This window comes from Balaenoptera ricei, chromosome 6 (genome assembly GCF_028023285.1).
Source record: "Balaenoptera ricei isolate mBalRic1 chromosome 6, mBalRic1.hap2, whole genome shotgun sequence".
In the NCBI taxonomy this organism is placed as follows: domain Eukaryota; kingdom Metazoa; phylum Chordata; class Mammalia; order Artiodactyla; family Balaenopteridae; genus Balaenoptera; species Balaenoptera ricei.
The window spans coordinates 104,743,239-104,757,836 of record NC_082644.1 but is presented as its reverse complement, the minus strand read 5'-3'; positions in this window follow the sequence as shown (position 1 = coordinate 104,757,836).

The window sequence follows — 14,598 nt, the reverse complement described above, 5'->3', positions numbered from 1 at the left end:
ACAGTAATCAAAACAGCATGGTATTGGCACAAAAACAAACATATGGATCAATGGAACAATATAGAAAGCCCAGAAATAAACCCACACACCTACAGTCAATAATCTTCGACAAAGGAGGCAAGAACATACAATGGAGAAAAAACACCTCTTCAGCAAGTGGTGTTGGGAAAGCTGGACAGCTGCATGTAAATCACTGAAGTTAGAACACACCTTCACACCATACACAAAAATAAACTCAAGATGGCTTAAAGACTTAACTGTAAGACTTGACACCATAAAACTCCTATAAGAGAACATAGGCAGGCCACTCTTTGACATAAATCACAGCAATATATTTTTGGATCCAGCTCCTACCATAATGGAAACAAAAACAAAAATAAACAAATGTGACTTAATTAAACTTATAAGCTTTTGCATATTAAAGGAAACCATAGACAAAATGAAAAGACAACCTACAGAATGGGAGAAAATATTTACAAATGATGTGACCATAAAGGGATTAATTTCCAAAATATACAAACAGCTCATACAGCTCAATATCAAAAAAACAAACCACCCAAGCAAAAAATGGGTAGAAGACCTAAATAGAAATTTCTCCAAAGAAGGCATACAGATGGCCAACAGGCACACGAAAAGATGCTCAACATCACTAATTATTAGAGAAATGAAAATCAAAACAATAATGAGGTATCACCTCACACCGGTCAGAATGGCCATCATCAACTCTACAAATAATAAATGCTGGAGACAGTGTGGAGAAAAGGGAACTCTCCTACACTGTTAGTGGGAATGTAAATTGGTGCAGCCAATGTGGAAAACTGTATGAAGGTTCCTTAAAAAACTAAAGAGAGAACTACCATATGATCCAGCAATCACACTACTGGGCATATATCTGGAAAAACTCTAACTGAAAAAGATACATGCACCCCAATGTTCAAAGCAGCTCTACTTACAATAGCCAACACACACACACACACACACACACACACACACACACACACACAAAGACACACACACACAATGGAATATTACTCAGCTATAAAAAAAGAATGAAATAGGGCTTCACTGGTGGCACAGAGGTTAGGAATCCACCTGCCAATGCAGGGGACACGGTTTCAAGCCCTGGTCCAGGAAGATCCCACATGCCGCGGAGCACCTAAGCCCGAGCACCACAACTACTGAGCCTATGCTCTAGAGCCCGCGAGCCACAACTACGGAGCCCACATGCCACAACTACTGAAGCCTGTGCGCCTAGAACACGTGCTCCGCAACAAGAGAAGCCACTGCAATGAGAAGCCTGTGCACCGCAACTAAGAGTAGCCCCCGCTCGCCACAACTAGAGAAGCCCGCGCGCAGCAACAAAGGCCCAACGCAGCCAGAAATAAATAAATAAATGTAAATTTTTTTAAAAAATGAAATAATGCCAATTTCTATGAACCTAGAAATTATCATACTAAGTGAAGTAAGACAGAGAAAGATAAATATCATATGATATCGCTTGTACGTGGAATCTAAAAAATGATACAAATGAACTTATTTACAAAACAGAAACATACTCATAGACATAGAAAACAAACTCATGGCTACCAAAGGGGAAAGGTGGGGGAGGAATAAACTAGGTGTTTGGAATTAGCAGATATACACTACTGTAGATAAAATAAACAGCAAGGGTCTACTGTATAGCACAGGGAACTATATTCAATATCTTGCTATAGACTATAATGGAAAAGAATCTGAATCACTTTGCTGCACACCAGAAACTAACACAACATTGTAAACAAACTGTATTTTGATTAAAAAAAATGGGAGACTTTCTCAATTGTTATTTCTTCAAATATGACATCCTCTCCATTTTTCTTCCTTCCTGGTACTCCTATTATGTGAATATTAATACTCCTGCTTTTTTTTCTTCCCATTTCTTCCCCTAAAATAATATCTTTTATCTCTTATCCTTGTCTATGCCTCCTAGGAATTGTCTTTGATCTGATTTTCCAATGAACTACTTTACTCTTCACTGCATCCATTCTGTCCTTCACTCATTATGAGAATTCTATTTCAATTATTTTATTTTGCCCACCTGATATCTCAGTTTTTTAAAAGAATTTATTTTCTTGCTTTTGTTCCTAATAGACTTTTACTCTGGGTATGGCGTTTTACGCTCATGTCTACATTTCCAAGCAGCTCCAAGCTTCATGAAGGTAGAGGCCATGTCTTATTCACCCACTTCTATATGCCAGTGCCTGATAAACACAAGAAATTCGAACAATATATCCTAAATTAGCTATATTTCTGACTGAAAGAAAAGATAAATGCTATTCATTATGTAGCTTTTCAAATGTTGTGATGAATCTTTAGCATTTTCAAATCACATTTATTAATTAGTGGCAAGGTGTTCTAAAATTTATTCTACTAAAATTTTATCTGTTGATGAGTCTGCTGTACCTAGAATAGTGCCTGACATACAGCAGTGGCCCAAAAGGTATTTTCTGAGTGATACATGAACGAACAAAAGATAATTCCATGAAATTGTTCCATGGTATACTAGGCTGAATGGTGGCCCTGAAAAGGATATGCCTACTTCCTCACCCCTGGAACCTGTGAATGTTACCTTATAAAGTAAAAAAAAAAAAAAATGAATACTAACTTATATAACAAAAGATGTAACTAAGTTAAGAACTGGGGGAGGAGGAGCTTGTCCTGGATTAGCTAGGTGGGCCCTAAATCCAGTGACAAATATACGAGTGGGTCAGAGGGACATTCAACAGACACACACGCAGGAGGTGGCAATGGGACCAGGAAAAGCAGGATTGGAGTGATGCAGCCACACATCAAGGAATACAAACAGCCACCAGAAGCTGGAAGAGCTAAAGAACAGATTCTCCCCTACAGGTTCCATAGGAAAGTTGGCTCTGCCGATACACTGATTTTAGACTTTTAGACACCAGAATTGTGTGAGAATCATTTTCTACGGTTATAAGCCACTAAGCCTGTGGTAATGTGTTGCAGCCACAGGACACTAATAAGCATGCTAAAATGTTTGGGGAGTCCTTTATACAATGGTCCCTCTCCCCATCATTTTGAAATTTATAATACACATTAACATACTTAAATATCTCTAAAGCCCTCTGAGTTTAAGTCAGTGTTTCCAAAACTTTTTAAAAACTGCTGTGCCTTCCTTCCCTCTTTCCTTATAACATTTACAGCCTGTGTGACTATGGTTTTGCAGAATTCACTTTGAAGAATACTGAATTAAATATTCTTTGCCCTAAGAATAGGTCAAAAATAGTTGCAAAGTCATGACATATTTTTTCTTATTTTTAAAACAATCGGTACGTTGTTAGTGATAACCATTATTGTGGAATTCATGTTTTCAACAGCAAAATGGACTTTGTAAGATATCATACATAAATTGGGACAAAATGAATGAATAATCTGAAAATTTTAGGTGAATTCCATTACTGCTACCTGAAATTTCACAAACGTTAATAACATTCTGTAGAGCATATAGGTCTGCACATTTCTTATACACTGCCCCAACAAACAAATACTTTTATTACTGCCATTGACCTAAAGACATCAGACTGTTACTCCAAAAAGCAGCTAACTGAAAAGTGCACTTAATCTACATATCCATTACAGTTCACAATAAATTAAGTAGGGATACGTATTTAAGTAAGGACAAAAACTTCTAATCCCTATTCACTGCATTTTGGGAAGAAGGCGTATTTTAAAGCCAGAAATGTAAAGGATGAAATGCAGCAAAGTGTTGTCAAGCATCTCTTAAATCAAAACAACCGCTTATTCATTCACTTAATATTTTTTGGACAAATCTTTGTTGAGATGCACTTCTATATGACAGGCATTGTGCAAGGGTCTGGCTTCATAAACAAACAGTGGAAAACAATTTAAGAAAACATTGTCTAGTTAATTCCAAACATTAATGTTTGGGAAAACTGAGGTTTAGACATACAGAGAAACTTGCCAACAGTCACACAGTGATTTAATAGAATAACAGGCTTGAATTGTAATAATATTAATGTATTAATCCTACTGACATAATGCAGATATAATCAGTTTATGTTAAGGCTAAGAACAGATCTAAATGCTACTCTTGGATTTTACCCAGTCATTTAAAATGTATTGATGCTTTTTTATTGTCCAGTAAATGGCTTATCTTGGTGAACGTCTATGTACACATGAAAAGAATGTGTTTTCTGTTGTTGGGTGGAGTAGTCTATAAATGCCAATTAGAATGACTGTTAATAGTGTTGTTTGAGTCTTCTACATTCTTACTGATTTTCTGTCTACATGTTCAATCAGACTAAAAGAGGAATGTTAAAATCTCCAGCATGGATTTGTATGTTTCTCTCTTCGTTCCTATCAGTTGATCCCGTGCATATTAAAACTGTTATTTCGAGAATGCACATTTAGGATTGTTAAGTCTAGGTGAACTGACTTGACTGCCTTTATTATTATAAAGTGTCCCTCTTTATCTTTAGAAATTTCTGTTTTTCTACAGTCTATATTGACCAATATTAGCATAGCCACTCTAGTTTTCTTATAGTAAATGTTTGCTTTGTATATATTTTTATACTTTAACTTTTATACATTTTACTTATACTTTTATGTTTTATACTTTTAGTTTTTGGCCTATATATTTTTTTAAACTTAAAGTGGGTTACTTGTTAAATAAACTCACAGGACTGGCAGTAAGCAATTGGTTGGATCTTACTTGTTCTAATATGATGATCTCCAATTTTTTATTGGAGTGTTTTTATCTTTAGATCATTCATGTTAAATGTAACTGTTGATGTTTGGGTTTAAGTCTATCATGTTGGAATGTGTCTTTTTTTTTTTCCTTTTTTTCCTTTTCTGCCTTATCTTGGAGTAAATGAATACTTTTTAGGATTACTTTTTGTCTTCAGTATTGGCTACATCATATCACTCATTTTATTTTCTTTAGTCCTTGCTCTAAGGTTTACAGTATGCCTCTACCTTATTACAGTCACCATCAAATAGTTATTATACCAAGGCACAGTCTCTAGTATCCTTTTCCCTTCTTTATCTCGTTAATTCCTAGCTTTCCTTGAAAACTCAGTTCAGGTATCACTTATTCCTTTCTCCTAAATATAGTCGTTTCTCCTCCTCTGTTTACCCAAATCTTCTTGTACTCATAATTCTAGTTCCTTTTTTTACTGGACATAACCTTGGGTAAATACTCAATCTCTGCATAGTTGGTTCCTTTCACATCTTTAAAACAAGAACACACCCACCTTTTGGGGTCATTACATGTACTGAGGTCAATACAAGATATTCCACTTAAAATGTGTTAGCTATTATTATTATCCTATATTATTATAGACTCTGTTGCATGTATTGTAATTCTATTTACTGCTCTGTTTTCTACTTGATCTGGACTGCAGTTCTGTGACTTAATTTTGTTGTATCCTTAGTACCAAAATGGGATGGGCTTCAGTAAATCTCACTTCGTAACTCAAGGAGAAGGTCTTCATTAGGAATCAAGAGACCCAGCCTTGTAACTGACCTGCCATGGGATCTTAGTCAAATCACTTCCCTTTCTAGGAATGTTTGCATTGGAAGATGGTTAAGGTCCCTTCTAATTATATGACACTATTAAATACATCAAACTATACAGGATGAGATGTTTTGGTGATTTCATATTTTTTTCAAAGCATTTATTCCAACTCCAGGGTCTGATGTCACCCAAGTACAGGCTTTCAGAAGTTTCCTGGTAAATCTGGGAGCCCCACATGCTGAGTGGAGTGAACGTTACTTAAGCTAATAACTCTAACAGTCTCAGTCCTAACTACTTACCAGTTCAAGACTTGGAAGTACATTGTTCCTGCTGTTCAGCAAAACCTGAGAGGACTGCTTATGATTTAGGGTTTCAAAGTCACAGATAGGGAAACTGTCATCTGTATTTTTTACATGTAAAAGTGACCACAAATTGAGCTGACAGAATGAATAAAGCTCCATTTCTCAGTTATTCTGTGTCCCATCTCCAGCAACCTGAGTTTGTTTGTTTTTTTAATTAAGAACTTCCCTGAACTAAAACTGTTGAGACATTGACAACTGCCGGCAGAAGGGGTATTTTCCAGTGACAGTGGAGCAAAAGATGCAGTTGCCCCTTGTGGAAAATTCCAAGAACTTGTGCATGATATTTTGAATCAAGCAGACCTGACCAAGTTCTGCATGACTGAGATCTGTCACTCAGCGGTTGGGAAATTTATGATCATCTCTATGCCTCGGTTACCACGTCTGTAAAGTGGAGATAATATCTACCTTGTATGATTGCTGGAAGAATTAAATAAAATATATTCAAAAGCTCCTGTCCAACTGTAAATTACCAACAAACATAAATTATAGTTAACTGAGAGAGTCAAACTTTGATTTGCATATTTAGCATCTTTACAAACCACATAATTCCAGTTTTTACTCATGGGATATAGATGATATTGAAATAATGTAAATTTTGTTTAAACATTTTAGAGCTGACAGGGCTTTGGGGACATTTTTGTGAATGGAAATTTTCACTGTCCTGGAATGAAGACAAGCAGAGGGAATTGGGTTTATTCTAATTTTTTTGCTCCACTGTGTTTTCTAGAACTTGAGGTGGGGAGGAGAGCTGTGATGATTAAACACACACACACACACACACACACACACACACACACACACATAATTTTATCCTTCAATTTTATACAGTTGTCCTATTCCTCCTAAACATGAAGGGAAGAAAATCAAAGAAAGTTCTATGCCTTGGTTGTAAAGCAGAGGCAGTCATCGCAATCCCATACGGTGGTTGTGAGGAATGAATGAGCTGGGTTCATGTGACTAGAGCTTTGTCAACAGTCACATTATGCACAACAGTGCATATGTCGTGGAGGCAGATATAGGGCATGAAGACTCATCAAAGCTCTGACGTAAAAACCCCGAGTTCACATCAGCCTCTGCTTCTCTGCCTGATCTTTCCTGCAGGATCCAGGACCTACCTCTTACAGTCTCAAAGTTTCAGTCCCTGTGGCTATAAACTGTGATATTCCCTCTTGCCTTGCAGGACTGTCACGAGGAGGAAGCAAGAAGATGAATATAACCTCGCTCTGCAACTGGCAGGATGTCCTGTAAACGTACGGTAAAGAGTGGGCTCTATGCTAATTACAAGAAAAGCAGAGGGCCCCCTGAAATTAGTTGGGGAATTATTCTCCCCTTTACTGAAGCCTTGAAGAGCCAACAGCAGGGCTCTGCCACCAAAGACACAGAGGCGGAGCCCATCACTAAGCAGCAGCTTTCACACCCTGTCTCCAGAGCACTGCGTTTCTCAGCCTGCCGATCTCACAAGTGCAATCAGCCACGAAGAAGAAACAAGCGTTGCTGCAAAGATGAGTTCCTCTGCAAGAACAATCCGGCACTGTTGGTCCATCCTGGACTGACGGCAAGCACCATTCCCTCCCTGAGTCTCAGCTGTGTCGATTCACACAAAAGAAAGGGATAAATGAAACAAAATTTCTGCTCTGAGTCCTCAGCCATCCCTGACTTAAAAAGAGGAAAGGAGGCAAACAAAAGGAAGGATGTAACTAGCCTCTCCGCTGGGAACGCTGCTCTCTTTAATATTCATATGGGTGACATTCATTGGCAATAAATGCAGACACCCATTTTAATGAAATACTAGGAACAGAATAAGAACACCCAGAAACTTGACAAAACAAAGGATGTGCTAAGAACTCTGTGTCTGTTATATGGGCTATTTTCTGTCCCATCCATGGAAAACTACTTTAAACCTCTTGCCTTTTGTTTCTGTTTTCTGTGTTTACAGACGCATGATACCTTTGTTTTGTACAATGAGCTCTTCAAAGACCCAGTCCAGGTCTTCTTCACCTCCTTATTGCCCTGCTTAGCACAGGAAAGGGTACGAAGAACTTGCATGGGGGCTGCTACGGGGGACCACACAGTTCTGGCCACCACTCTTCAGAAAGGACACTGGGACACTGGAGTAAGACGGATTTGTGCCTGGAAACCATGTCACGTGAGCAACTAGTGAAAGAATGGAAAAGGCTCTAAACTAGGAGAATGGAAGGTGGGCTGGGGATGACAGGCAGCATGAGAGCTGGTCAGCAAGACTCCTTGTGGCTGGAGAGACCTAACCTAGAGCACAGTCAGAGGAAGGAAGCATTCTGTACTCATACCTTGTAAATGGACAATTTAATTTAGCACCCTCTCCAAGTTTGGTGGGTTTTCATACTATGGGATTTTTACCTGTAGGGATTTTTAAATTTTGGATCAGAAAATCTGATCTGCTGTTGAACATCACTCTGAGAAATGCAGGGTCCCAAGTGAGGTCCTTTGGCTTATATGAGCATTAAAATATACAACAGCAACGAAGTTTCATCTGGGCACATGATATGTTTTTTTCATTTTTCCTCCTGAGAATCACTGAATTTTCCTCTGATGGAAGATAATTTTTCTAAAACAGCATGATGGCATTTCTTTCTCCCTCAAGTCCCAACCTCAGAGCTTTCCAAAGAATACACATTCCAGATTCAGTCATCAGGGACCCCTCATTGGACAGCCAATGTTTTGGTACAAAGGAACCCAAACAGAAGCAATGGGGGAGAAGTTTCAATTGCTAACAAGTCTCATGAGGGGAGGGTGTTAGATGATCTAGAACTATAGGATGTTAGGCTTTGAGTGAATTTTAGACACAGGGACCTGAGACCTAAAGAAAAATGACTTTCCCAAGGTGCCTCAGAGAGTGAGGGGATGAGGGGGTATTCCCCGTGTAATATAACAGTAGTGATGTCGCCAGTCCCATCCAGGGGAATGGGCTCTGCCATTGGACTTCAGAAGCCACTTGGCTTCCCCAAGAATCAGAAACAAAGCTGAACCCTGAATTCTGGGGAGGAACCAAAGACGGGGGAAGGAGGAAGGGATTTCAAACATCCTTGTTCAAATCCCACAGTTTCCCTAAGTCAGTGAGTGAGGTAACAGTAAATCCATGAAAGCAGAGCATCTACTCAGTACCAAACACAAGGCCAGGCTCCCAGCAGACGCACAGCCCAGCCTCTGGACCTGGTAGGGTCTCAATAACCATGTATTAACTGAATAAATGAGAGATCAAGAGAAAAGTAATTTTTGCCCATTAACTTCTAGAAATCTAGTCTGAAGATGAAAAAACTATAAAGAGGAAGGAACCTAACATGTATTAGGAATCATAAATCAATACTCTATAAACTGATTCCAGGATCTTGTATGTGGCAAGTAAAGTAGGTACAATCCCTGCCCTTGAGGCATTTACATTCTAATTTCTTTTACCCACTTGAATCAAGGAAATTATTCTTTAGAAAATCACACTGATATATTTCATACTTTGCTAAACTGAAGGGATATATTTCATTATCTGGGTACCTAACAATGGGTCATGCATTTTCCTGCCTGATTAGCACTTGAGAGACTTACATTCTACACTGTAACTCCCCAGGCAGGTTACGCCTTGTCTCTGAGCCTCAGTGTGACCATCTGTAGAATGAGCAGATGGGGATATATGTCCTCTTACTTCCCAGGTGTGCAGTGACAGAGCCTCACCTGGGAGCGGGAAGGAGGTTTGCGGTATTTCACTTTAATCTGCAATGCCACCTTGTGGTTATCAACAAGGACGGCACTAGGGACAGGCAAGAGGCTGTGTGTCAGAAGATGACCAAGGGCAGGGAGCGCTTACCCTTCCCTCCCCATGAGACTGGATCCAATGAATGGGATACAGGCGTTTTCTTTCAAGTCCAAGTCTCAGAGCCCTTGGAAGCCTCATCCAGCTTAGAAATACTAAGAGTGTCCTCTCATATCAGTTTGGGGCTGCCTGGAGGCTTGGAAAACGTGTCTGCCCCCACCACTCCACACTTACATGCCTTTCCTTATGTCTGCAGGACAATGACAGATGGAACGAGGCCGGGGCAAGACACTGGAGACAGAGACGGAAGGGAGAGGAGCCAGTTTTCCAGGCCAAACTCCTCTCACTCAGGCTATGGGGAAAGTATGTCATTGTTGTTTCCAGGGTCCAGGAGGTCTGAACATTTTCAAGCTTCTGATTCCATTTATTTCTTCTTATAACCACTTTTTTTTTTTTCTCATGGATACATTATAAAATGGAATTGTTATATCCCAGGAAGGCCATATACCAAGTCCCTGGCCTCAGTCACATACCAGTCAACCCTAATTCTGTGATATCCTAGTTCCAAACACCATGCTGCAGATTAGAATGCACTACATATGAAACTCTCAGTCGAGTGAACTCAAGTATATTTGCATGTGGATAGCAAAGAGACTAGGCTTGGAGGAGGAGAGAGAGCCAGTTTGAAACTATCTGGTCCCTAAAAAAACACAAGAACTCTGAACGTTCATACTTCAGGATGCGAAGTGATATTGCACAACAAAACAACAATGCTGATAACAAAAAAACAGTGAAGGCATCCTCACTCTGTGCTTGGCACTGAGCTAAGCGCTTAACGTGCATTATTTTATTTAATCCCCATATTACCAGTATGAGGTAACTAGTTTTATTATTCTAATTTTTATAGTGGGAAAAATAACAAGGTTTAGTAAGGAGAAAGTAACTTACAGTCTCCCAGCTTGGAAGTGGTGTCACCAGGATTTCAACCGCTGTCTCTTCTAACTCCAGCTCGTAAACTCTGACGATACCCAGAAGAGCATGAGGCAGGGAATGAATACAAAGACTTCTGTTCTGGTTGTCACTCCATCACCTTGAGAGCTGGGACAATTACTCAACATCTCCAGCCTCTGGTTTCCTTAGATCTAGAAAAGAGATGATGCAACAATAACAGATTGAAGGCAAAACTCTGGATCAGATCATGCTATCAAGTTCTTCCTAAAATCTAGCATCCAACGTGATACATTGGTGGGGATTGAGTAAACCAGCACCCTATAAGGGAATTCAGGTTACCAATTTGTTCTGTTTGTTCTGAAATCTGTTAAATATTTGAATTCGAAAAATTGATCCTCCATTTCATCCTGGCTCCCATCTCCCTGTACTGTCTTGTGGCAGGTCAGTTGCCTACCTGAACTTGGTGGACACGTGAGCCTGTGACTCCTGGTTTAAGCCAAATTCAAGGTTTCATATGTTGGTAATCAGAGGGCAGGCCATTGTAGAGGACAACCTCACTGCCAAGCTGCCTCTAGTACTGTTTTATTATTATTATTATTATTATTATTATTATTATTATTAAGGGCATGTCTCAAACTCTGTTTTCTGCTCTGGGTAGCTTATGAGCAACTCAGGCTGAGTTTATAGTACTGCAGAAAATATTCTGACCTAGATTTCAGAAGACCTGAAATCTACTCTAAATTGTGTGATTCTGGACAAACTCAGGAATCTCCCCGAGCTTCAACTTCCCCATTCATGGGAGGTGTAGAGTAAATCTTGCAATTTCCTGTGTCCCTGAAAAACTGATCCTTTCATTCTGATTGGTTAAGCACTAGCTGTCTATTTTCACTCTACATTTGGGTTGTATTTTTTAAATACCTAGGTCCCACATTTAGACATTTAATGGACTCATGCATCTGTATTTTTTTTAAAGCTCCCCAGGAGATTCTGATGTGTAGTCAAGATTGAGAACCACAGCACTAAAGGGTGCATTTTGAAACAGTTTACCTTTCTCATACAGGACATAGAAAGGTTACAAATAAAACTGCCCAAAGTTAAAAAAAATTAAGTGATATGTTCAAAATCAAACCTAGGGCTGTCTAACTCCAAACCAAGGTTCTTTTCCATTATACCCACCATGGTATAGTACTTAAAGCACCCAATCTTTCCTCAGAACAAACACACTTAAAATACTTTTAAAAATGCTCAACAGTATAAACAATTTGTAGCTTGTAAAAATAGTTATGCTGTGGCTTTTCTTATTTTTCTAGCTCCCAGCAGAAATATAGATGATATTCTCTAAGTCAGTCTTTCTAATCCCTTAGGTTTCAGGACTTTATATCCATTTGCTAGACAGTCCTCAAAGTAAAGAGAGAGGTTACAACTAGGTGGACAAAGTGAAGGAAAGGCCTGCTGACTTCCAACAGTTAGCTGATTCTTACATACAAACTGAAAACACAAGAGCACCTTTTAGATTTTCTAATCAATTAAAAAGTCCAGATTATCACCATCCAAGGAAAGAGAAATGGCTTAGAAGTCAGTTTCTGCCAACATCTGCAGCTTTCAGCCACTCTATTCCCAGCTTTGGGTTCCAAATCCATCCGTCAAGTCACACCAGCCCATTTGCAAGCGCTACCTGGCTTCACAAGAACACTTTTCTTCATCACATTTACTAAGTAATAGAAAATGAGTTATAGTCATTAGAGAATATAAAAATTATTTTCACTCAAGTGTCCAAATGAGCCTCTTTGGCTAGAATATGAAAAAGGAACCCTGGCTGACTTCTCTCTGTGCCCAACAACTGTGCCAGAAGGTAGGGCGTGTTGGGCAGTCCTTTCTAGAAGATTAGCTCAGCACTTAAGATAATTAAGCTTTACTCCTTAAGATTTGTTTGTGGAGCGTCAAATATATGTCTTGCCCTGTTCGAGAACGGTGTGACTTTGGACCAGGTACCTAATGTGTGTGCCTCTTTTTCCTCATCTTTGAGATGGGTGTAATAATGTCTATATCACAATAATGTGAGTGACAAATATTAAAGCTCTGTCAAATGTAAAACAACTTTTGCAAAGTATCTTTCACTTATGATACCTTTTCTGTCCCTAGAACTATATTTAGATGGAGTCATTTTTATGCAATGGACAATTGTCTACCTGATGCAATTCCAAGTTCCTAACTCACAAGGGGGCCTTAAATTTCCCCCTTGCCATTATGATCGATGTTTTGTTCTATGTGGCCCTGATACAGGCATTAAACTTCTATTTTTTGATCTAATCCCTCAGAATCTTGGGCTCCTTTCTTCATCTCCTTATGTTAATTCTCAGTGCAACATTAATGAACCTTAGGGATATAAATCTTTCCAAGGAAGTGGTTTGTATTCACATGGAATTACAGATCTTAGACTTGGGTGACTGTTTAGAGTAACCTGGTCTAATTTTCCACCTACTCTGGAATAATCTTGGATTATTTAGCTGGAGAGATAGTCCATTGGAACTATTTGCATATATTTCAAATTTTGATGTCGAAGAGACATCACACCCATTGTCTGAGATGAATGGATTAAAGACTAAGTGACAGATTGTAATCATTAGAACTCTGATATGTTGGCATGGGCTGTTTGGGAATTCATTGGGTCCTCTGTCTCTGCAAATACTTAAGTGAAAGTTATATTAAATTATTAAATTATGTTAGGCATGTTATATGCTGGGCTGAATTGATTCAGTTGTAACTCACAGCATTCAATATACATATCTTTGGTTTGTCCTTCCAGATACACTTTCTGCTCTTCTCCACCCTTATGTGTGCCCCAAGTGTCTTATCTCTCTGGGATTCCTTTCCTTGTCTTCTAGCTTTAGGGTAGATTCATCCAGATTAGAGGAAGAAAGAAGCATGAAATCAGGGAATTGATTCCTCCCTGCTTACAGGCATGGGCTGGCTGTGTTCTTTGGATGATGGCCACAGCTCCTGTCTGACAGCCTTCCCCCTCTGTGTGGGCATCTGTGTCTTAGGACACCCGAAGTACTCTGTCCTCCCACCCCTTCAGTTCTAGGTGTGATGCAGGCACCCTGCTGGCACTAGACCCAGAGGGCTGCACTAAAGCTTGGGATTTCCCTATACCCCATCCTCACCTTTGTCAAAAGTTTCTTTATCATATTCTCCTCAAATTACCCATCCTTATTTCTACCAGGACTCTGATAAAGTAGAATAAAAAATAAAAGGGGAGAACATAGAATCTAAGATATAAGAAGACCTCAAAAGTTTTCCCTTTTCCTTTTAGCATTTTCTCTAAGCCTCATAGGTTACAAGTGAGACCCAGAGAAGAAAAGTGACACAGGAAATCCATGGCAGGGCCAGGATTCAGAATTTATATTTCCTGACCTGAGATCAGATACCTCAAACCTCTCCCCCGATGCCTCTCTGAATACTAAAGAAGAATTTGTTGAAAAGTAATCCATTTCCAACCTGGTAAATGCTATGTAGCCCGGGTCATCAAGGTTAACACCCTCTGTGATAAATCATGTTGATGGCATGCACCCTTTACATGACGTGATGAGAGTGGCACTTCATCTCTGAGGTCTTCCTCTCCAAAGCCCCAAACCCCAGTTTAACCATGAGAAAAATATCAGACAAATCCACATTGAGGGACATTCTACATAAATGCCTGACTAGTATTCCTCAAAACTGTCAAGGTCATCAAAAACAAGGAAAGTCTGAGAAATTGTCACAGGACAGAGTCATCTAAAGAGACTTGCCAACTAAATGTGATGTGGTATCCTGAATGGAATTCTCAAACAGGAAAAGGATATTAAGGAAAACTGATGAAATCTAAATAAAGGGTGGCATTTAATTAATAATAATGTACCAATATTAGTTTCTTATTTGTGACAAATGAATCCTAGTAAGAGAAGATGTTAATAATAGGAGAAAATGGG